Here is a 22,209-nt window from a genome sequence, read left to right on the forward strand (position 1 = left end):
CTCTCAATGTGAATGGCCTAAATGCGCCCATAAAACGACACAGGTTTGCAGATTGTATAAAACGACAGGACCCATCCATATGTTGTCTACAAGAGACCCATTTTGAACCTAAGGATATACCCAGACTGAAAGTGAAGGGATGGAGAAGCATCTTTCATGCCAATGGGCCTCAAAAGAAGGCCGGGGTAGCGATTCTCATATCACATAAATTAGATTTTAAACTACAGACTGTAGTCAGAGATACAGAAGGACACTACATAATTCTTAAAGGGACTATCCGCCAAGATGATCTAACAATTGTGAATATCTATGCCCCCAATATGGGAGCACACAATTACATAAGAAAACTATTACTCAAGATAAAGAGTCATATTAATATGAATACAATAATACTAGGAGATCTTAATACGCCTCTCTCAGAAATAAACAGATCATCGAAGCAGAAAATTAATAAAGAAACAAGAGCATTGAATGAGACATTGGACCAGATGGACCTTATAGACATATACAGAACATTCCACCCGAAAACAACAGAATACTCATTCTTCTCAAGTGCACATGGAACCTTCTCCAGAATAGACCCCATACTGGGTCACAAAGCAGGACTCAACCGATACCAAAAGACTGACATTATTCCCTTCATATTCTCAGACCACATTGCTTTGAAACTGGAGCTCAATCACAAGGAAAAGTTCAGAAGGAACTCAAACACATGGAAGCTAAAGACCACCTTGGTTAAGAATGCTTGGATCAACCAGGAGATCAAAGATGAACTTAAACAATTCATGTAAACCAATGAGAATGGAGACACTTCGGTCCAAAACCTATGGGATACAGCAAAGGCGGTTCTAAGGGGAAATAAATAGAAATCCAAGCCTCCCTCAAAAAAAAATGGAAAAAATCCAGAATACACCAGCTGTCTCTACACCTTAAAGAACTGGAGAATCAACAACAAATCAAACCAACTCCACATGCAAGAAGGGAAATAATCAAGATTATAGCAGAGATCAATGAGGTAGACACCAGAGATACAGTAGAACGTATCAATGAAACTAGAAGCTGGTTTTTTGAAAGAATCAATAAGATTGATAAACCATTGGCCACACTAATCCAAAAGAAAAGAGAGAAAGCCCAAATTAATAAAATTATGAATGAAAAGGGAGAGATCAGAACTAACACCAAGGAAAAAGAAACAATCATTAGAAATTTTTACCAACAGTTATATGCCAATAAGCTAAGCAACCTAGATGAAATGGATGCATTCCTGGATACCTACAAACTCCCAAAATTGAACCAGGAAGAAATTGACAACCTGAATAGACCAATATCTAGTAATGAGATTAAAGCAGTGATCAAAAACCTCCCAAAAAACAAGAGCCCAGGACCTGACGGATTCCCTGGCTAATTCTACCAAACTTAAAAAAAAAATAACCCCAATTCTCCTGAAGCTCTTCCAAAAAATTGAAGCAGAAGGACAACTCCCAGACTCTTTTTAGGAATCCAGCATTATCCTGATCCCCGAACCAGGCAAAGACCCTACCAAAAGGGAGAATTTCAGACCAATATCACTGATGAATATGGATGCTAAGATTCTCAACAAGATCCTAGCAAACAGGATCCAGCAGCACTTAAAAAGATTATCCACCATGACCAGGTGGGATTCATTCCTGGGTTGCAAGGTTGGTTCAACATTCGCAAATCAATCAATGTGATAGAACAAATCAATAAGAGAAGAGAGAAGAACCCCATGGTCCTCGCAATTCATGCAGAAAAAGCATTTGACAAAATCCAGCATCCATTCCTGATGAAAACGCTTCAAGTATAGGGATAGAGGGAACATTCCTGAACTTCATAAAATCTATCTATGAATGACCCACAGCAAATATCATCCTCAATGGGAAAAAGCTTGCAGCCTTCCCATTGAGATCAGGAACACAACGTGGAAGCCCACTCTCACCACTCTTGTTCAACATAGTTTTAGAAGTCCTAGCAATGGCAATCAGACAACAAAGAGAAATAAAATGCATCCAAATTGGCAAGGTAGAAGTCAAACTCTCTCTCTTTGCAGATGACATGATTCTTTATATGGGAAACCCCAAAGACTCCACCCCCAAACTACTACAACTCATTCAGCAATTCAGTAACGTGGCAGGATACAAAGTCAATGTACAGAAATCAGTGGCTTTCTTATACACTAACAATGAAAATACAGAAAGGGAAATTAGAGAATAGTCTATTTACTATAGCACCAAGAACCATAAGATACCTGGGAATAAACCTAACAAAAGAGGTAAAGGACCTGTACTCGAGGAACTACAGAACACTCATGAAAGAAAGAAGAAGACACAAAAAGTTGGAAGACTGCTCCATGCTCTTGGATTGGAAGAATAAACATTGTTAAAATGTCTATACTCCCTAGAGCAATCTATATTTTAATGCCATTCCGATCAAAATTCCACCAGTATTTTTCAAAGAGCTGGAGCAAATAATCCTAAAATTTGTATGGAATCAGAAGAGACCCCGAATTGCTAAGGAAATGTTGAAAAACAAAAACAAAACTGGCAGCATCATGTTACCCTATTACAAGATTTATTACAATGCTGTGATCACCAAGACAGTGTGGTACTAGCATAAAAACAGTCACCTAGACCAGTGGAACACAGTGGAGAGACCAGATATGAACCCTCAACTCTATGGTTAAATAATCTTCGACAAAACGGGAAAAAAATATTCGATGGAAAAAAGACAGTCTCTTCAATAAATGGTACTCGGAAACTGGCAGCACCATCAATATGTAGAGGAATGAAAAATGACCATCCTCTTACACCGTACAGATAAACTCGAAATGGATAAAAGACCTCAATGTGAGACAGGAATCCATCAGAATCCGAGAGGAGAACATAGGCAGTAACCTCTTTGATATCAGCCACAGCAACTTCTTTCAAGATATGTCTCCAAAGGCCAAGGAAACAAAAGCGAAAATGAACTTTTGGGACTTCATCAAGATCAAAAGCTTCTGCACAGCAAAGGAAACAGTCAACAAAACAAAGAGGGAACCCACGGAATGGGAGAAGATATTTGCAAATGACAGTACAGCCAAAAGGTTGATATCCAGGATTTATAAAGAAGTTCTTTATAACTAAACACACACAAAACAGATAATCCTATCAAAAATGGGCAGAAGATATGAACAGACACTTCTCCAATGAAGACATACAAATGGCTATCAGACATATGAAAAAATGTTCATCATCACTAGCCATCAGGGAGATTCAAATTAAAACCACATTGAGATACCACCTGACCACCAGTTAGAATGGCCAAAATTAGCAAGACAGGAAACAATGTGTGTTGGAGAGGATGTGGAGAAAGGGGAACCATCTTCCACTGTTGGTGGGAATGCAAGTTAGTGCAGCCACTTTGGAGAACAGTGTGGAGATTCCTGAAGAAATTAAGAATAGAGCTTCCCTATAACCCTGCAATTGCACTGCTGGGTATTTACCCCAAGGATACAGATGTAGTGAAAAGAAGGGCCATCTGTACCCCAATGTTTATTGCAGCAATGGCTATGGTCACCAAACTGTGGAAAGAACCAAGATGCCCTTCAACGGATGAATGGATAAGGACGATGTGGTCCATATACACAATGGAGTATTATGGCTCCATCAGAAAGGATGAATACCCAACTTTTGTAGCAACATGGACGGGACTGGAAGAGATTATGCTGAGCGAAATAAGTCAAGCAGAGAGAGTCAAGTATCATATGGTCTCACTTATTTGTGGAGCATAACAAATAACAGGGAGGACATGGGGAGATGGAGAGGAGAGGGAGTTGAGGGAAACTGGAAGTGGAGATGAACCATGAGAGACTATGGACTCTGAAAAACAACCAGAGGGTTTTGAAGGGGCGGGGGGGGTGGGAGGTTGAGAAACCAGCTGGTGGGTAATAGGGGGGGCACATTCTGCATGGAGCACTGGGTGTGATGCCTAAACAATGAACACTGTTATGCTATAAATAAACAAATAAAAAAAATTAAAAGAAAAACATATATGAAAGTTTAGGTGTCATAAATAACGCCTCCCCTCCTGCGGCCACACCTGACTTCTTGCCACCTCTACAGGAGGATCCCTTAGATGCCCCTGATGATGAGGTGCCTTTGGATGACAATCAGGAAGTTCTCCTTGCTTCCTTTCCTCCCATGGCCCCCTCTTTCCCTCTATTAGCTGACCAGATATCTGGCCAAGTCAGGAACTCTCTTTAGAGTCAGTTGTGAGGTCTCCAGAAATTCAAACTATGCCCTGTAAACACAGTCAGACCCACACATCTCCGATTAGGACTTTCAATAAAACAAAAAGGGGCTTAAATACTGGATTCCCATTAATGCAGCATCCTCAATCTGGGGTGCCTTATAAAGAAGGAGAACTAATGCCTGATAGCCTGTTTCCCATTAGCTCCCGTTCAACTGTTTATTTTAAACAACTCCCTGAAAGAGCTGAGCCATTAAAAATAACTCCTCTTCAAAGATCTCTTTTTTAGACCCAACAAACAGGGGAGGATACCTCGGCCTTTTCAGCATATCCTGTGACTCAGATGGCTAATGGTCAGAGAGCTTATAATAGTGTAAATTTTAAGATATTAAAAGAAATAAAAACAGTCTCTTCCCAATATGGTCCCACTGCACCCTATACTTTGTCCTTGCTGGATAGCATGGGTTTGGAAGCTTTATGTCTAGGGGATTAGAAGGTTATTGCACAGGCTTGTTTATCGGGTGGTGACTATCTATTATGGAAGATGGAGTTTTTTGAGACAGCTAATGAAATGACCATTTATAATCGAAGGACTAACATCCCAATTTCTTATGAGATGCTAATGGGAAGCGGGGCTTACTCTGAAGTTCAGGCACCAGTAGAATATCCTGAAATTGCTTACCAGCAAATTTCACAATGTGCTTTAAAGGCATGGAAATGACTTCCCTCTTCTGGGGCAAGAACTGAGGAATTATCTAAAAGAGGTCAAGGCCCAGATGAACCCTTTCAAGATTTTGTGGCATGATTATTAAAGGCAGTGGGCAGAATTGTAATTGATGGAGAGGCTGGAACAATTATTGTTAAACAGTTGGCTTTTGAAAATGCAAACTCTGCCTGCCAAGCTGCTATTCCAACATGTGTTGGAGAGGATGTGGAGAAAGGGGAACCTTCTTACACTGTTGGTGGGAATGCAAGTTGGTGCAGCCACTTTGGAAAACAGTGTGGAGATTCCTCAAGAAATTTAAAATAGAGCTTCCCTATGACCCTGCAATTGCACTGCTGGGTATTTACCCCAAAGATACAGATGTAGTGAAAAGAAGGGCCATCTGTACCCCAATGTTTATAGCACCAATGGCCATGGTCACCAATGTGTGGAAAGAATCAAGATGCCCTTCAACGTACGGATGGATAAGGAAGATGTGGTCCATATACTTAATACTCCATAGTATTAAGCCTCCATCAGAAAGGATGAATACCCAACATTTGTATCAACATGGACAGGACTGGAAGAGATTATGCTGAGTTAAATAAATCAAGCAGAGATAGTCAAGTGTTATATGGTTTCACTTATATGTGGTGCAGCACAAATAACATGGAGGACATAGGGAGATGGAGAGGAGATGGGAGTTGAGGGAAATTGGAAGGGGAGGTGAACCATGAGAGACTATGGGCTCTGAAAAACTATCTTGGGAGTTTGAAGGAGTGGGGTGTGGTTAGATCGGAGAGCCAGGTGGTGGGTATTAAGGAGGGCACATGTTGCATGGAGCACTGGGTGTGGTGCCAAAACAATGAATTCTGTTATGCTGAAAAGAAATAAAGAAATGTTGAAAAAGAAAAACAAAGCTGTAGACCTTATGTTGCCTGATTTCAAACTTTATTACAAAACTTTGATCACCAAGACAACATTGAACTGGCACCAAAACAGGCACATAGACAAGAGAAACAGAATAGATATCCCAGATATGGGCCCACAACTCTATGATCAAACAATCTTCTACAAAGCAGGAAAAAATATCCAGTGGAAATCAGACAGTCTCTTCTATAATGGTGCTGGGAAAATTGGAAAGTTTTGTATAGAAGAATGAAATCCGACCATTCTCTTACACCATACATAAAGATGAACTCGAAGTGGATAAAAGATCTCAACCTGAGGCAAGAATCTATCAAAATTCTAGATGAGAACATAGGCAGTAACCTCTTAACATCAGCCACAGCAACTTCTTTCAAGACATGTTTCCAAAGGCAAAGGAAACAAAAGTGAAAATGAATTTTTGGGACTTCATCGAGATAAAAAACTTTTGCACAGCAAAATTAACAGAGGGACCAAAGAGGGAACCCACAGAATGGGAGAAGATATTCACAAATGACACTACAGACAAGGGGCTGATATCCAAGATCTATAAAGAACGCCTCCAACTCAACAGCCAATAATAGATTCACATTTAAAAATGAGAAGCAACATGGGGAGTTAGGGGGATAGGAGAAGAATAAATGAAACAAGATGGGATTGGGAGGGAGACAAACCATAAATGACTCTTAATCTCACAAAACAAACTGGGGTTTGCTGGGGGGAGGTGGGATTGGGAGAAGGGGAGGGGGCTGTGGACATTGGGGAGGGGAGGCGAACCATAAGAGACTATGGACTCTGAAAAACAACCTGAGGGTTTTGAAGGGTCAGGGGTGGGAGGTTGGGGGAACAGGTGGTGGGTAATAGGGAGGGCACGTTTTGCATGGAGCACTGGGTGTTGTGCAAGAACAATGAATACTGTTACACTGAAAAAAAATAAATAAAATAAAACAAAAACATCAAAAAAAAAATGGGCAGTAGATATGAACAGACACTTCTCCAAAGAAAACATGGAAAAATGTTCATCAGCATTAGTCATCAGGGAGATTCAAATCAAAACCACATTGAGATACCACCTTACCCCTGTCGAATGGGCAAAATTAACAAGACAAGAAACAAGTGTTGGAGAGGACGTGGAGAAAGAGGAACCCTCTTACACACTTTACATTCTTTATTTTTTTAATTTAATTTAAAATTTTTTCAGTGTCCCAAAATTCATTGTTTTTGCATCACACCCAGTGCTCCATGCAATGCATGCTTTCGCTTATACCCATCATCAGCATCACCCAAACCCCCACCTCCTCCCCTCCAAAACCCTCAGTTTGTTTCTCAGAGTCCACAGTCTCTTATGGTTCATCTCCCCCTCTCAATTCCCCCAACTCACTTCTCCTCTCCATCTCCCAGTGTTCTCTGTTATTCCTTATGCTCCACAAGTAAGTGAAACCATATGATAATCGACTCTATTTGCTTGATTTATTTCATTCAGCATAATCTCATACAGTCCCGTCCATGTTAATACAAAAGTTGGGTATTCATCCTTTCTGATGGAGGCATAATACTGCATTGTATGTATGGACCATAACTTCTTTATCTATTCGTCCTTTTAAGGGCATCTTGTTTCTTTCCACAGTTTGGTGACCATGGCCATTGCTGCTATGAACACTGGAGTATAGATGGCCCTTCTTTTCAGTACATCTGTAAATTTGGGGTAAATATCCAGTAATGCAATTGCTGGGCCATAGGGTAGCTCTATTTTTAATTTCTTAAGGAATCTCCACACTGTTTTCCAAAGTGGCTTCACCAACTTGCATTCACAACAACATTGTAAGAGGGTTCCCCTTTCTCCACATTCTCTCCAACACTTATTGCTTCCTCTCTTGTTAATTTTGGCCATTCTAACTGGTATAAGGTGGTATCTCAATGTAGTTTTGATTTGAATATCCCTGATGGTTAATGATGATGAACATTTTTTCATGATTACATTTTTATCTCACCTTAAATGCCTAGACTAGAACACAGTCCAGAAACCGTAATGGCAGCTCAGCTAATCTCAGTTTGTTTGTGACTTTTGGAAGTCCCCTGTTCACAAGCCCACATGAGTCCTAGATGTACTGGGGCACAGGATAATAAAACAGAACATAACAAAACAAAGCAAAGGAAAAAATGGTTTAAAAGATCCGAGGAGGGACTCCTGGGTGAGTCAGTCAGGTATGCATCTGCCTTCAGCTCAGGCCATGATCCCAGGGTCCTGGGATTGAGTCTGGCATTGGGTTTCTTGCTCAGCTGAGATCCTGATTCTTCCTTTGCCTGTAGCTCCTATTAGTTGTGCTCTCACTCTCTCTCAAATAAATAAGTAAATTTTTTTTTAAAAAACGTTGAAGAACTGTGAGAACACTCTCTCTTCCTCTACCTTAAAATCCCAGACTGGAGCAAAGTCCAGATCATGGTAAACTTGCAAGCCCACATTAGCCACTGTGCAGTACTGGGGCACAGAAAACAAGCTACAATTTTGCATTTTTATATTTTTTTAACTTTTAGGTTTTATTTATGTTTTAAAATTTATATTTTATTGTTTTACTTTTTTCTTTTTGTTTTGTTCTTTTTTCAAGTTCTCTTTTTTCTTTTTTTCTTCTATTTATCATTTTACTATTTAAATTTTTTATTCTTTTCCTTTATTTTATCCCTTAAAAAATTTACTCTTTTTCTTTTTTTCTCTCTGTGAAAAGCCATGGTTTAAGAGAATAATCAACATATATAGCCACAGCTCCAGCCAGCCAGAAAAATTCACCAAACACACATGGTCTGCATAAGGGACAACATACACAAGACCACGCCTTCAACTTTAGAAGTGGCCGTTTCTCCTAATCTATAGGAAAAACAAAACAAAACAAGACAAGACAAAGCAAAACAAAACACAGAAAGTCAAGTAAAATGGGAGACACAGGAACATGCTCCAAAATAAAGAATAGGAGGAAAAAAACTCAGAGAAATAATTAAATGAAATGGAGATAAGCAATATGCCTGATGAATATTTTAAAGTAATAATCATAAAATTACTCATGGGGCTGGAGAAAATAATGGAAGAGTTCAGTAAGAAATTTAATAAAGAGATAGAAGATATTTTAAAATATCAGAACTGAAGAATGAAATAAGTTAAAAAATACACTAGCAGGAAACAACAGGTTAAAGGATGCAGAACATATCAGTAACTTGAATGACAGGGTAATTGAAAGCACACAAACTGAACAGTTAAAAGAGAAAAATAATTTAACAAAATGAGATAGATCAAGAAATTATTTGGACAACTTCAAGTTAACTAACATTCATATTATAGGGGTCCCAGAAGAAGAGAGAGAGGTATGGAAAACTTATTTGAAGAAAAAATAACCAAAAACTTCCCTAACCTAAGAAGGAAAATAGACATCCAAGTCTGAGAATCACAGAGAGTTTTAAATACAAAGAACCCAAGGAGGTTCCCACCATGATATATAATAATTAAAACATCAAATGTTAGAGTATCTTAAAGCAGCAAGAAGGAAACAAAAGTGCCTGCAAGGAGAAACCTCCAAGACTATCAGCTGATTTTTCAACAGAAACTTTGCAAATTGCTGAAAAGAAAAAATGCCTACAACCAAGTATACTCTACCCAGCAATGGTTTTTATTATTATTATTATTACATTCAGTTAGCCACTGTATAGTATGTCATTAATTTTTGGTGTAGGTCAATCAGTTAAGTGTCTGACTCTTGATTTCAGCTCAGGTCATGATCTCAGAGTCATGAAATGGAGCCCTGTGTTGGGCTCCACACTCAGTGGGGATTCTGATGGAGATTCTCTCTCTTTCTCCCCACTCTTCCCCCACTTGTTGTCTCTCTTTCTCTCCCTCTCTCAAATAAATAAATAAGGCTTAAGAAAAGAAAATTGTAGGCCAATATTCCTGATAAACACAGGTTCAAAACTTTCAAGCAAGTTATTAGCAAGCCTATTACAACAATAAAGAGAAGATACACTAGAAGAATCATACACCATGATTAGATGAGATTTATCCAGAAATAAGAGATGGTTGAACTGCATATCAATCAATGTGGTAAATAACATCAAAAGGATAAAGGAAAAAAATCAGATGAGCATTTCAATAGTTGCAGAGAAAGCATTTGACAAATTTCAACAATGATTTATGATAAAATATCAACAAAATGAGTTTAGAGGAAATATGTTTCAACAAATAAAGGCCACCTGTGTCAAGACTACAGCTAGCGTTATATATGGAGGTTAAAAACAAGAACTTTCCTCTAAAATCAGGAGGAAGACAACAATATTCTCCCTCATGATATTTATTTAACAATAGAATTCCAAACCAAAGGAACTAGCCAAGAAGAAGAAATAAAAATTGTTCAAATTTATAAGGAAGAAGGAAAGCAGTCACTATTAGTATATAGAATAAGATTATATGTAAAATAAAACCCTAAAGACTGCACTAAATATCTTATAGAACTAATGAATAAATTCATAAAGTTGCAGGATATAAAACCAATACCAAAATAAATGTTGCAGTTATATATACTAGTAAGCTCACAGAAAGAGAAATTAAGAAAAATTTCATCTGTAATTGCATCAAAAGAAAAAAAAAATACCAAGGAACATGTTTAAACAAGCAGTTGAAACACCTGTACACTGAAAAGTATAAGACTTTTATGAAAGAAATAGAAGAAGAGGGGCGCCTGGGTGGCTCAGTGGGTTAAGCCTCTGCCTTCAGCGCAGGTCATGATCTCAGGGTACTGGGATCGAGCCCCGCATCAGACTCTCTGCTCAGCAGGGAGCCTGCTTCCACCTCTCTCTCTCTGCCCGCCTCTCTGCCTACTTTTGATTTCTCTATCAAATAAATAAATAAAATCTTTTAAAAATTTATAGAAGAAGACACAAATAAATAGAAACATATACCATGTTCATGCGCTGGAAGAATATTGTTAAAATCTTCATACTGCCTAAAACAATTCAATCCTTACTAAAATTCTAATGGCAAATTATATAGAACAAAAAAAAAAATCCTAAAATTTGTATGAAATAACAACAGGCCCTGAATAGTCAAAGAAATCCTGAGAAAGATTAAAAGACATCATGCTCCCAGATCTCAAACTATTTAACAATTACAATAATCAAAAGATTATATTATTGGCATAAAAACAGACACACCCTAGTGCCCCAGCAGCCATCAGTTTGTTTCCTGAGTTTGAGTCTCTTATGGTTGTCTCTGTCTCTGGTTTCATCTTGTTTCATTTTTTCTTCTCTTCCCCTATGATCATTTGCCTTGCTTCTCAAATTCCACATATAATTGAGATCATATGATAATTGTCTTTCTCTGATTGACTTCAATTTTGCTTAGCATAATACCCTCTAGTTCCATCCATGTAATGAAAATGGCAAGATTTAATTTTTTGATAACTGCATAATATTCCATATTGTGTGTGTGTGTGTATGCATACCAAATTTTTATCCATTCATCTGTCGATGGACATCTGGGTTCCTGCCATAGTTTCGCTATTGTGGACATGATGGCTTTAAACTTTGGAGTACAGATGTCCCGTTTGTATATTTGAGGTAAGTAGTAGCTCAATTGTTGGGTCATAGGGTAGTTCTATTTTTAACATCTTCAGGAACCTCAATACAGTTTTCCAGAGTGACTGCACCAACTTGCATTCCCACCAACAGTGTAGGAGTGTTCCCTTTTCTCCACATCCTCACCTAAGTGTGTTTCCTGACTTGTTAGTTTTTGCTATTCTGATGGTGTGAGGTGGTATTTCATTGTGGTTTTCATTTGGATTTCCCTGATTCTGAGTGATGTTGAGCACTTTTTCATGTGTGTGTTGGCCATTTGGATGTATTCTTTGCAGAAATGTCTGTTCATATCTTCTGCCCATTTCTTGATTGGATTATTTGTTCTTTGGGTGTTGAGGTGGGGAGGGTATGTGTTGTGGTGAGCACTAGGTGTTGTGTAAGACTATGAATCACAGACCTGTACCCTTGAAACAAATAATACATTATATGTTAATAATAAAAAAGAAAAATAAATAAAATTTTTTAACATTTAAAAAAGAAAAAGAAAGACACACATTTCAATGAAACACAATAGAGAGTCCAGAAATAAATCCATGAATATATAGTACATTAATTTATGACAAAGGATCCATGAATATATAATGGGGAAAGGATAGTCACAAATACTGTTAGGAAATCTGGACAGTCATATGGAAAAATAAATAAATAAATAAATAACCCCTATCTCATACCATACAAAAGAATTAGCTCAAAATGTGTTAAAGATTTGAGTGTAAGACCTGAAATTATACCATTCCCAGAAGATAAATAGACATGTAATCTCCTTGTCCTCAGTCATGGTGATTTTTTTAAATTTGACACCAAAAGCAAAGGTAATAAAGCAAAAACAAATAATTGGGACTATAACAAACTTATAAGCTTGTTCACAAGAAAGGAAAACAGCAAAATTAGAAGGCAACTTTCATATTGTTTTATCATTCATAGTCGCTAAGATAAGGAAACAAGCTAAATGTCTGTCAACCAATGAATGAATAAACAATGAAAAATTATGGAATGTGAGATAAAATGGAATGTTATTCAGCCTTAGAAAATAAAGATATCTTGTCATTTGTGATTACATGGATGGGTCTGGAGGACATTTGGCTAAGTGAATAAGTCTGACTGAGAAAGACAGTCACCATATGATTTCAGTCACATATGGAATCAGCCACATATGGAATCCCAAACACACTTGAATGCACAAAAACAAGAATCAGACCTATAAATACAGAAAACAAAATGATGTTCACCAGATCGGAGAGGGGTAGAATGATGGGCAAAATGGGTGAAGGAGAGTTGGGGATACTGTCTTCCAATTATGGAATGAACAAATCACAGGAATAAAAAAGGCACAACATAAGGACTGTAGTCAATGGTATTTAAATAATGGTGTATAGTGGCAGATGATGGCTATAGTTGTGATGGCAGTAGTATAACATATAAACTTATCAAAACACTATGTTGTATACCAAAACTAATGTAATATTGCATGTCATATATACTAATATATTCTTAATATTATTTGGAAAAAAAGTAAAAAAAAAACGTATAAAGTAGTCAAGCCTAGTGCCTGGTACACAGTAAAACTCAATAAATTAAGGAGGTAGATTAATATGTATGTACATGGTCAACATACACAAATTTGTATAAATCAATCATTCAATAAATAAATACAAGTTACTCTTCTAACATTTGTCTTGATTATACAGTATTATTTACCACTCACTAGTGAAGCTAGTTAGGAATTTATATTTGGACCTGATTTTTACACCTCCTGGTTTCAGTCTAGGGAATTACATTTTTTTCAGACACCTTCTCCTTAAGTCCTAAATGTTGACTTTATTTAATATTTTACTAGTGAAATTAATTATTAGCTGGGTAATTCAAAGTTTTACTTAAGATGAGTACTGGGTGTAATACACAACTAATGAGTCATTGACCACTACACCAAAAACTAATGATGTAGTATATGTTGGCTAAGTGAATTTGAATTTTTAAAAAAGAAAATGTTATATACATCAGAAAAAAAAGATGTTGGGGCACCTGGGTGGCTCAGTATGTTAAGCCTCTGCCTTCGGCTCAGGTCATGATCTCAGGGTCCTGGGATCGAGTCCCGCATCGGGCTCTCTGCTCGGTGGAGAGCCTGCTTCCTCCTCTCTCTCTCTCTGCCTGCCTCTCTGCCTACTTGTGATCTCTCTCTGTCAAATAAATAAAATCTTTAAAAAAAAAAGATGTTAACTGGCGTTTATTATTAACTCTAGCATGCACATATGTGGTAAACATATTTTCAGAACTCAAATTTGAAAACTATTCTATCAATGAATTGCTGTACCAAGCAAATAGAACTTTCTTAGAGACTAACTTCTGTGTAGAAGGATTATTCAATCCTAAAATTATGAAAACAAACTCCTGTGGTTATGATTTAATATCAATAATGCTTTATCCTTTATATTGCAATGGCATTTATGTTTATAACATTACAAAATTATAAGTAATTGAAATATAATTACTCACACTTGGGAAATTATTTGAAAACAATATGTGGCATCTTCTGTCTTCTCACAGAAAATGTATACTGTCAGTCAGTTAAATAGTAGTAAAATAAACTGGTTTTCTCTAGAACTTGGTATCACTGTTTTCAGTCTACAGGAAGGATGACAGAAATAACTTTAACCCAAGCACACCCTTTTACACTGTGGAAAGACCATCACTCAACTAACTCAGAGTTCACACTTGTTAGCAAATACCCATTTGGACATTATTACCTAGTGGCCTCAAACAAATTAGCTAAATTGTTGGTGCCTTAGTTTCCTTATGTGTAAAATGAGATAAAATGAATACCTGCCCTATAGTCAAGAATACTATAGTGTACACTTAAAAGAAATTGCTAAGAAGTATGATCTCAACATAGATGTTCCTACCACAATCAAACAAATTGAACAATCACCACCACAATAACAAAAATAGCATCTGTTTCAAAGAGTTTAATATATTTGAATAAGTTAATATACATAATATCATTAGAATAGTGACTGGCATATAATGTAAAATAAATAAACCAAATAAAATATTCCATAAAAAAACAGTGTATTTGTGAAAAACAATGCAAACTTCTTCACCTATGTTGGTTTATTCCTAAATTTGGTAATAATATCTTTGTTATTTTTAAACATTTTATTTATTATTTGACAGAGAGAAAGCAAAAGTAGGTGAACCAGCAGAGGAAGAAGGATAAGAAGGCTCCCCATTGAGCAGAGAGCCTTACATGGCGCTTGATCCCAGGACTCTGGGATCATGATCTGAGCCAAAGACATATGCTTAGCAGACTGAGACACCCAGATCCCTAATCTGGTAATAATTTCAATCATAATCCTTTATGTCCTTTGATGTAGGATCACTGAGGGCTTCTTTTCATGGGTTAAAAATTATTTCTCTGGCCAAATTCTGGTTGAATCATGAGCACAAACACATGAACATATTTTGAAGTTTGTACATTTTAACTACTTCAGTGCACAGCTAGTAGCACTGTAAGTGCATATGAGTGACAGAAACTCTTCCAATTTTACTAGTATTTACTAGTATCATGTACTCTATATAACATAATAAATGTAAGTTGACTAAGATTTGCCAGCGAAGAGTTCACATAAGTCCTTATTAGTATAAGCTATGGCAAATTGCATTTTGAGCATTTTACTTAAATAATTTTTCATTCTAAAATATTTTTGTCTCATTTTTTCTTGAGATAGAGTAAAAAATTCATCTTTGAAAAAATATGGATCTACAAAACATTTTGTTTTGTTTTGCTCCATTTTGTTTCCCATGCCTACAGTGCTTTAAATGGAATAAAAAATGTGTGTGTGGACTCTGAGAAACAAACTGAGGGTTTTGGGGGGGGTTGGAAAGGCCTGGTGGTGGGTATTAAGAAGGGCACATATTGCATGGAGCACTGGGTGTGGTGCATAAATAATGAATCTTGGAACACTGAAAAAATAGAATAAAATTTTTAAAAAATGTATGTGTCATTATGGTCCAACAAATTGAGGGGTGATATATACACTACTCAAATATTTTGGAAGTTAAAGAGTGTCCATATCTTATATACTTCATTTGACTACAGAAACAATATTTTAAGCTAATTTTCAAAAACTCTCCCCCAAATACTGCAAGATCCTTATTTTCTAGTCATGAAATGATCAAGCGTGTCAAAAAAAAAAGGAAGAAAGAAAGAAAGGAATAACCCCTTTTGAAACTACCTGATAATTCACAACTTGTCAGAGCTAATTGGTGTAGGGGTGGGCCAGGCCAGCTAGATGGAGACAGCCAATCAGTGGGGCATGCATATATTTACTGAGGTGAGTTGCAATCCCATTGGCCACCTGTGTGTGGGCCGGGCTCAACCACCTCTATAAAGGCTGGTCTGTGAGACTGTGGGGAGTAGTAGCAGGAGGAGTTAGGGTAGCCGGTAGCAGGAGCCATTGGGAGCCGTTAGGGTAGTGGTAGTGTCAGGATTGTGAAGAGTGACAGTGCCCTTTTCATCGTCAGGAGCAGCATTGCTGGGAGCCTCGCCGCCCCAAGCAGTGGCGCTGCCAGGAGTGGCCTTGTTCTGGGGAGCGGCCTCACCACCCCAAGCAGTGGCGCTGACGCGAGCGGCCTCGCCACCGCAAGCAGTGGCACCGCCAGGAGTAGCCTCATCAGGAGCCAGCGGTGCAGCCTCATCAGGAGCAGCATTGCTGGGAGCCTCATCTGCAGCGGTGCCGCATGAGTGGCCTCGCTGCCCAAGCAGTGGCGCTGTCACTAGATGGCTGGGAAGTGGCCTCATCTGCAGCAGCCTCACCATCCCGAGCAGCGGTGCCTTCGGGAGCGGACTCATCTGCAGCAGTGCCACCATGAGCGGCTTTGCCACCCGAGCAGTGGCGCTGTCACTAGACGGCCAGGGAGCGGCCTCATCTGCAGCAGCCTCGCCACCCCAAGCAGCGGCACTGCCGGGAGCGGCCTCATCAGGAGTGGCCTGTGGTACAGTGAGGGTGAGGCAGGGAGCCTCCAGGAGGGACCTCAGGGCAAGGAGCCTGTGGCCCCAGCAAGGCTCAGGCACCTATGGTCAGTTTGATTTCTCATGCATGGGGCTTGGGCACCTACCGGTCAGTTTGATTTCTAATGCATGGGGCTCAGACACCTACCAGTCAGTTTCGTTTCTGATGCATGGCACGAAATAAAGCTTTGCTTGATTTTCGCTTTGTGTCAGTCTTGTTCCTTTGATCAAGGACCCTAACATTGGAGGCTCATCCAGGATCAAATGACGGGAACTGAGCCAGCATCGGAATTTCTGGAAAAAGCCTCTATTGATCTTGTCTGTCTGTCTGGTTGTGGAACTCCAGGGTATAGCCCACCGGGGAGAAGCTGGATGCAGCCATGCTCTCCAGGGCTGGAGTGGATGCAGGAATGCCCCATCCCTGTGCTGGTAAATCAACAGAGGGTTCAAGTCCCCCTGAGCGGTCAGGGTTTTGAGTCCCCCTAGACAGTTGAGGGATTCGAGTCCCCCTAGACATACGGGGGTTCAATTCCCCTAGATGGTCAGGGGGTAAAGAAATCCACCACCAGTGGCAGGTTCGGTAAGAATCATTGGGCCTGCAGTTGTCTTTGCCTGGTTCTTTTGTTGCCTGTTTTGTGGTTTGTTGTGTTTGCAGGCGACCAAGAAAGTCCCCACCAGCAGCAGGCTCTGAATGGGGATCGCCCAACCTGTGGTTGGCTCTGCCTTGATTTTATTGTCTGTTGTGTTGTTTGTTGTATTTGGAGAAATGGGACAAGCAGGGAGTAAGGGACCAGTGACACGACTAGGTATTGCTTTCAAACATTTCAAGGATTTACAAGGTAAAGTCACTCAGTCAGATGATAAGGTTTACCCGGGAAAACTAAAAACACTCTGTCAATTAGAGTGGCCCACTTTCTACACAGGGTGGCAGCCAGAAGGAACATTTGCCTTGACTCAGATCTATTCTACCCTGAGTGAGGTCTTCTATCTATATCAAGACCAGGGGAGTCAAGATGGCGGGGAAGTAGGAGGAGGCACCATTTCAACCTGTACCCTAAAGTGAGATGATTACCTACCAAAGAACTCCGACCACCCATGAAATCAGCCTGAGATGAGAATTATACATGTCTGGATCTCTACAGGAGCAGAAGACACCAGTGGGAGGTAAAGCAGACTGGGAACATCGGACTGATATTGGAAGATAAACAAAAGGGGGAGGGAGCCACCAGAGGTGACCAATTGGAAAGTAATACCCCAATACGAGAGTGCCCTGCATCTGGGGACCAGCATTAACTTGGAGTCTGGTTGAAAGCACTCAAAAAACAAAGAGCAGAGGATTGCGGGGGAGGGAAATAGTGGGAATCTGGGCTGTTAGGGACAGGGACTAAAGTCCCCGGACCCAGGAGAGCCTCCCCTGGTGCTGAGCCAGAGAGAGTGCAGCAGAGAAATCAGGTCTCCGTCCCTGAGCCGCCAGTGTGCCTGAAGGCCAGCATACCTGAGAACGAGTGGGGCCCAGCTCCCGTGAGGGGCTGGGAGCCTGGCCAGATGGCAATCCTGAAATGCATGCGTCCCACACCCTCCCTTGGGAGAGGTGCTCATAGGCATTAGCCTGGAGCCCTGGAATCTGGAAAAACCAGACATTCCCAGCCCGGGGCATTGGGAAAATCTCAGTGTGTAATTTCTGCTTGGAACCTCTCTGGCGGTCTGGAGCTGCCTAGACAGCCGCCGCTGCCCTGGTATTGGGTACAACGAGGAGCTCCTGCATCCCCAGGGACAGTAACTCAGAACCGACTCTGCCAGCAGCTTGGCAGAGCATTCTGAGGCTTCTCTCTGAGAGGGAGGTCTGGGTGCAGTTTGCTCTCCTCTAAAACTCCAAAACCCATCAAAAGCTGTCAAGGCGAGAGAAAACAGATGAAAGAATATAAAAACCCCCAGAGAACAAAAGCCTGAAAAAAACAGTTTCCACAGAGCCCACCCCCTTGAGGGGAGTGGGAGGACCTAACTCAGGGAACATCATTGTCTGAAAACCCACTTGGCAGGCCCCTCCCCCAAAAAACCAACCAGGAAGGAAGAAAAAAAAAAGAAGACGACAAGAGAACAACCACCACTACTTCATAAATACAACTTTTATTTTTAACTCTTTACCACTCTTCTGGTTCTTTTTTTTTAATACATACAGATAATTTTTTAACCGATTTACCATCACACTGAGATGTCCAGTACATTAATTTCCTTAATAACCTTCTAACCTGAACTTTTTGATACATACACCCATGTTTCTTTTTTTGCTTTTCTAATTTTTTTAAATTCTTTTTTAATTTTAACTTAGTTTAGTCTAGTTTATTCTTTTTTAATTTTTATTTTCTACTATACATATAGAGTTAATCTTCAAGGTAATCCCCTTTCCCCAATCAATGCTACCCCTATAGGCAAACCAGTTTCTAATCCCCATATAACTTAGGAAAGTTGAGTCCCTTAACAAAAACATCAAGATACATCCAGGAAGAATCAAAATAAACTTCCTTGCCCACACTGAGAATTTATAACCACTCTCCCAATTTTTCCTTCTGCCAGTGTTTCTGTGAATTTGTGTTTGTCCTGATAATATATAAATCTTATACTTGGAGTTCATTCTGATGAGGTTCTTCCCTTTTTTTGCATATATCTATTATATATATATATATATATATATATATATATATATATATATATATTCTCTTGTCATATACTTTTATCAGTCTTTTTGTTTGTCTGTTTTTGTTTGTATACTTCATAAATCTTACCTTGGGGTCCATTTGGGCTGAGCCTTCTCTTTTATCTTCCCTTTTTTTCCTATCTCTCTCTCTCTCTCTCTCTTTTTCCGTTTTTCTTTTCCTTTTTTTTTCTTTCTTCTTCTCTATTTCTTTTTCTTTTCTTTTTTCTCTCATTTGGGTGGGGAATCCTGATTGCACAGAAGTGTTCCAGGGTGCACCTTGACTGCACCACAATTGATAAATCCAGCTGCATCTGTTCAGTCATCTCTTACCAAAATGACTAGGAGGAGGAATACCCAACAGAAGAAAAATACAGAGGATGGACATTCGGGAACAGAGCTAATGTCTATCGACATAGACAATATGTCAAAAAAGGAATTCAGACTAACAATTATCCAGGCAATAGCTAAGTTGGAGAAAGCCATGGATGACCAAACAGAATTGATTAGGGCAGAACTGAAAGCTACCAGGGATGATGTTCACAATATTAGGGCAGAACTGAAAGCCACCAGGGATGATTTTCAAAATGCTCTCAATGAGTTCCAATCTAATCTAAATTCTCTAAAAGCTAGGGTAACTGAGACAGAAGATAGAATTAATGATTTGGAGGAAAAACAGATAGAGAGAAAGGATGAGGAGGAAGCCTGGAACAAACAGCTCAGAAGCCACGAAAACAGAATCAGGGAAATAAATGATGCCATGAAATGTTCCAAGGTCAGAATTATTGGGATCCCTGAAGGGGAGGAAAAAGAAAGAAGTCTAGAAGATATAGTGGAAGAAGTTGTCTATGAAAATTTTCCCAATCTCATGAATGGAATCAACGTTCACGTACTAGAGGCAGAGAGATTTCCTCCCAAGATTTTAGATTCTCGAAAGTGCTCATGACACCTTATAGTTAAAATGGGAATTATGTTTCAAGAGAGACCCTCTTAAAAGCAGCTAGGACAAAGAAGCTCCTTACATACAGAGGAAAGCCCATTAGAATAATGTCAGACCTGTCCACAGAGACCTGGCAAGCCAGGAAAGGTTGGCAATATATATTCAGAGTACTATATCGAGACCAAATACCATACATAGTGGCCTGGTGATATATGATAGAAGAGCCATCGTCATGGCTCAAGTCCCACCTTCCCCCTGCTAATGAAACCATCTCTCTCCCTCTAAGACAGGTCAGAGCACCAAAACCATAACAGACAGATGAGTTGGAGCCAGGGAAAAAGACCGTCCTACCTCCAACGGATGTGGAGGATGTGGAATTTCCCCCCTTTATCTGTCCCCTAAATCTGACTCTCGGTCCCGAGATGCCTTTACCAGTCCATCTCATACGCGGTGGGGTCTACCTATGGGACCACCAAGCAGAGAGACCACTCTGATCCTTCCCCTTTCCTCTATCCCCCTCATCCTCCCTTTACCTCACCAGTACTGTCTGCACCAATGCTGCCTCTCTGTGAGGTTGCTCTACCGGATGGGAGAGGTCACCCCCACCTAAGCTATATCCCTTTCTCCTCTTCTGACATCTATAACTGGAAGACCCAACACAAATCCTTTTCTGTCTACCCTCAGGATTTAATTAGTCTCTTGGAGACTGTTTTTCTTACCCACCAACCTATCTGCATGGATATTCAACAGCTCCTTATGTCTCTCTTTAACGAAGAAGAGAGGGATCACATCATGAGAGAAACCCATAAGGTGATAAGTGAGAGACTTGGCAGGGACCTCGATCCCCACCGAATGGAAGACTACTGCCCAAGGGAACCCCCTCACTGGGATTCAAATTCCAATGAAGGCAAGGAGAGCTTATGTTTCTACCACCAGGCTCTACTGGGAGGCCTCTGTGCAGCTGCAAGGAGACCCATAAATTTATCCAAAATTAGTATGGTAATTCATGGTAAGAATGTGTCTCCAGGAGCTTTCCTAGAAAAGCTAATTGAAGCCTATAAAATGTATGGCCCAATCGACCCTGAGGCACCCGAAAATCAGAGGGCAATGAATCTTGCATTTGTTAGTCAGTCAGCCCCAGATATAAGGAGGAAACTTCAGAAAATCGAAGGATTTGAAGGGAAGAATCTGACTGAGTTAGTGGGAATAGCATTAAAGGTGTTTAACAACAGGGATGCACAAGAGGATGAAAAACAGACAAAAAAACTGGTTAAGGTTTTGGCATTACATGAGGTGAGGAGGAAACAGGTTGGGGATAGTAAATGGAAGGAAAATCCTAAGCGCAGAGAAGGTAGGTGGGAAGACTTAGATTCAGATCAGTGTACTTACTGTAAGGGAAAAGGACATTGGGCCAGGCAGTGCCCCAAAAGGAAGACAGCAATGCTCGCCACCAGAGACAGGAGGGGCCATGGTTCAGAGCCCCTCCCCAAACCTCAGGTAAAAATTGAAGTGGAGGGGAAATCAGTTGATTTTTTTGGTGGACACAGGAGCCCAATTTTCATCATTACTTAAACCTATGGGAAAACTATCTGGAGAAGAAGTCTGGGTACAAGGAGCAAATGGCACAGAGAGACATAAATGGACAACAGAAAGGACTTTAATTTGGCCTCAGGAGTAGTTAAACATCGATTTTTGATCCTCCCTAATGCCCCATATAACTTGATGGGAAGAGATCTCCGCCATAAGTTAAGAGCTGGCATTCAGTTATTGGAAGGAGACATGACTGTAACCTTGAGACAACTCACTGTACAGGTGCTTATGGCAGCAGTAGATGAATACCTCCTTTACAAGCCAGTCTCAAATCCAGAAGAGACGGAAGAGGGGAGCCTTCCCCAAATCCTACAGGTCGAGTTTCCTGAGGTCTGGGCAGAAGGGAAGCCCCCTGGCTTGGCCAAGGAACAACCTCCAGTGGAGGTACAATTAAAGGCGATGGCTATGGCTATTCACATTCAGCAGTACCCCCTTCCCCGGGAAGCAAAGGAAGGGATCAGAAAACACATTAACTGCCTCCGAGGAGA

The sequence above is a fragment of the Meles meles genome, unplaced genomic scaffold (genome assembly GCF_922984935.1).
Source record: "Meles meles unplaced genomic scaffold, mMelMel3.1 paternal haplotype, whole genome shotgun sequence".
In the NCBI taxonomy this organism is placed as follows: domain Eukaryota; kingdom Metazoa; phylum Chordata; class Mammalia; order Carnivora; family Mustelidae; genus Meles; species Meles meles.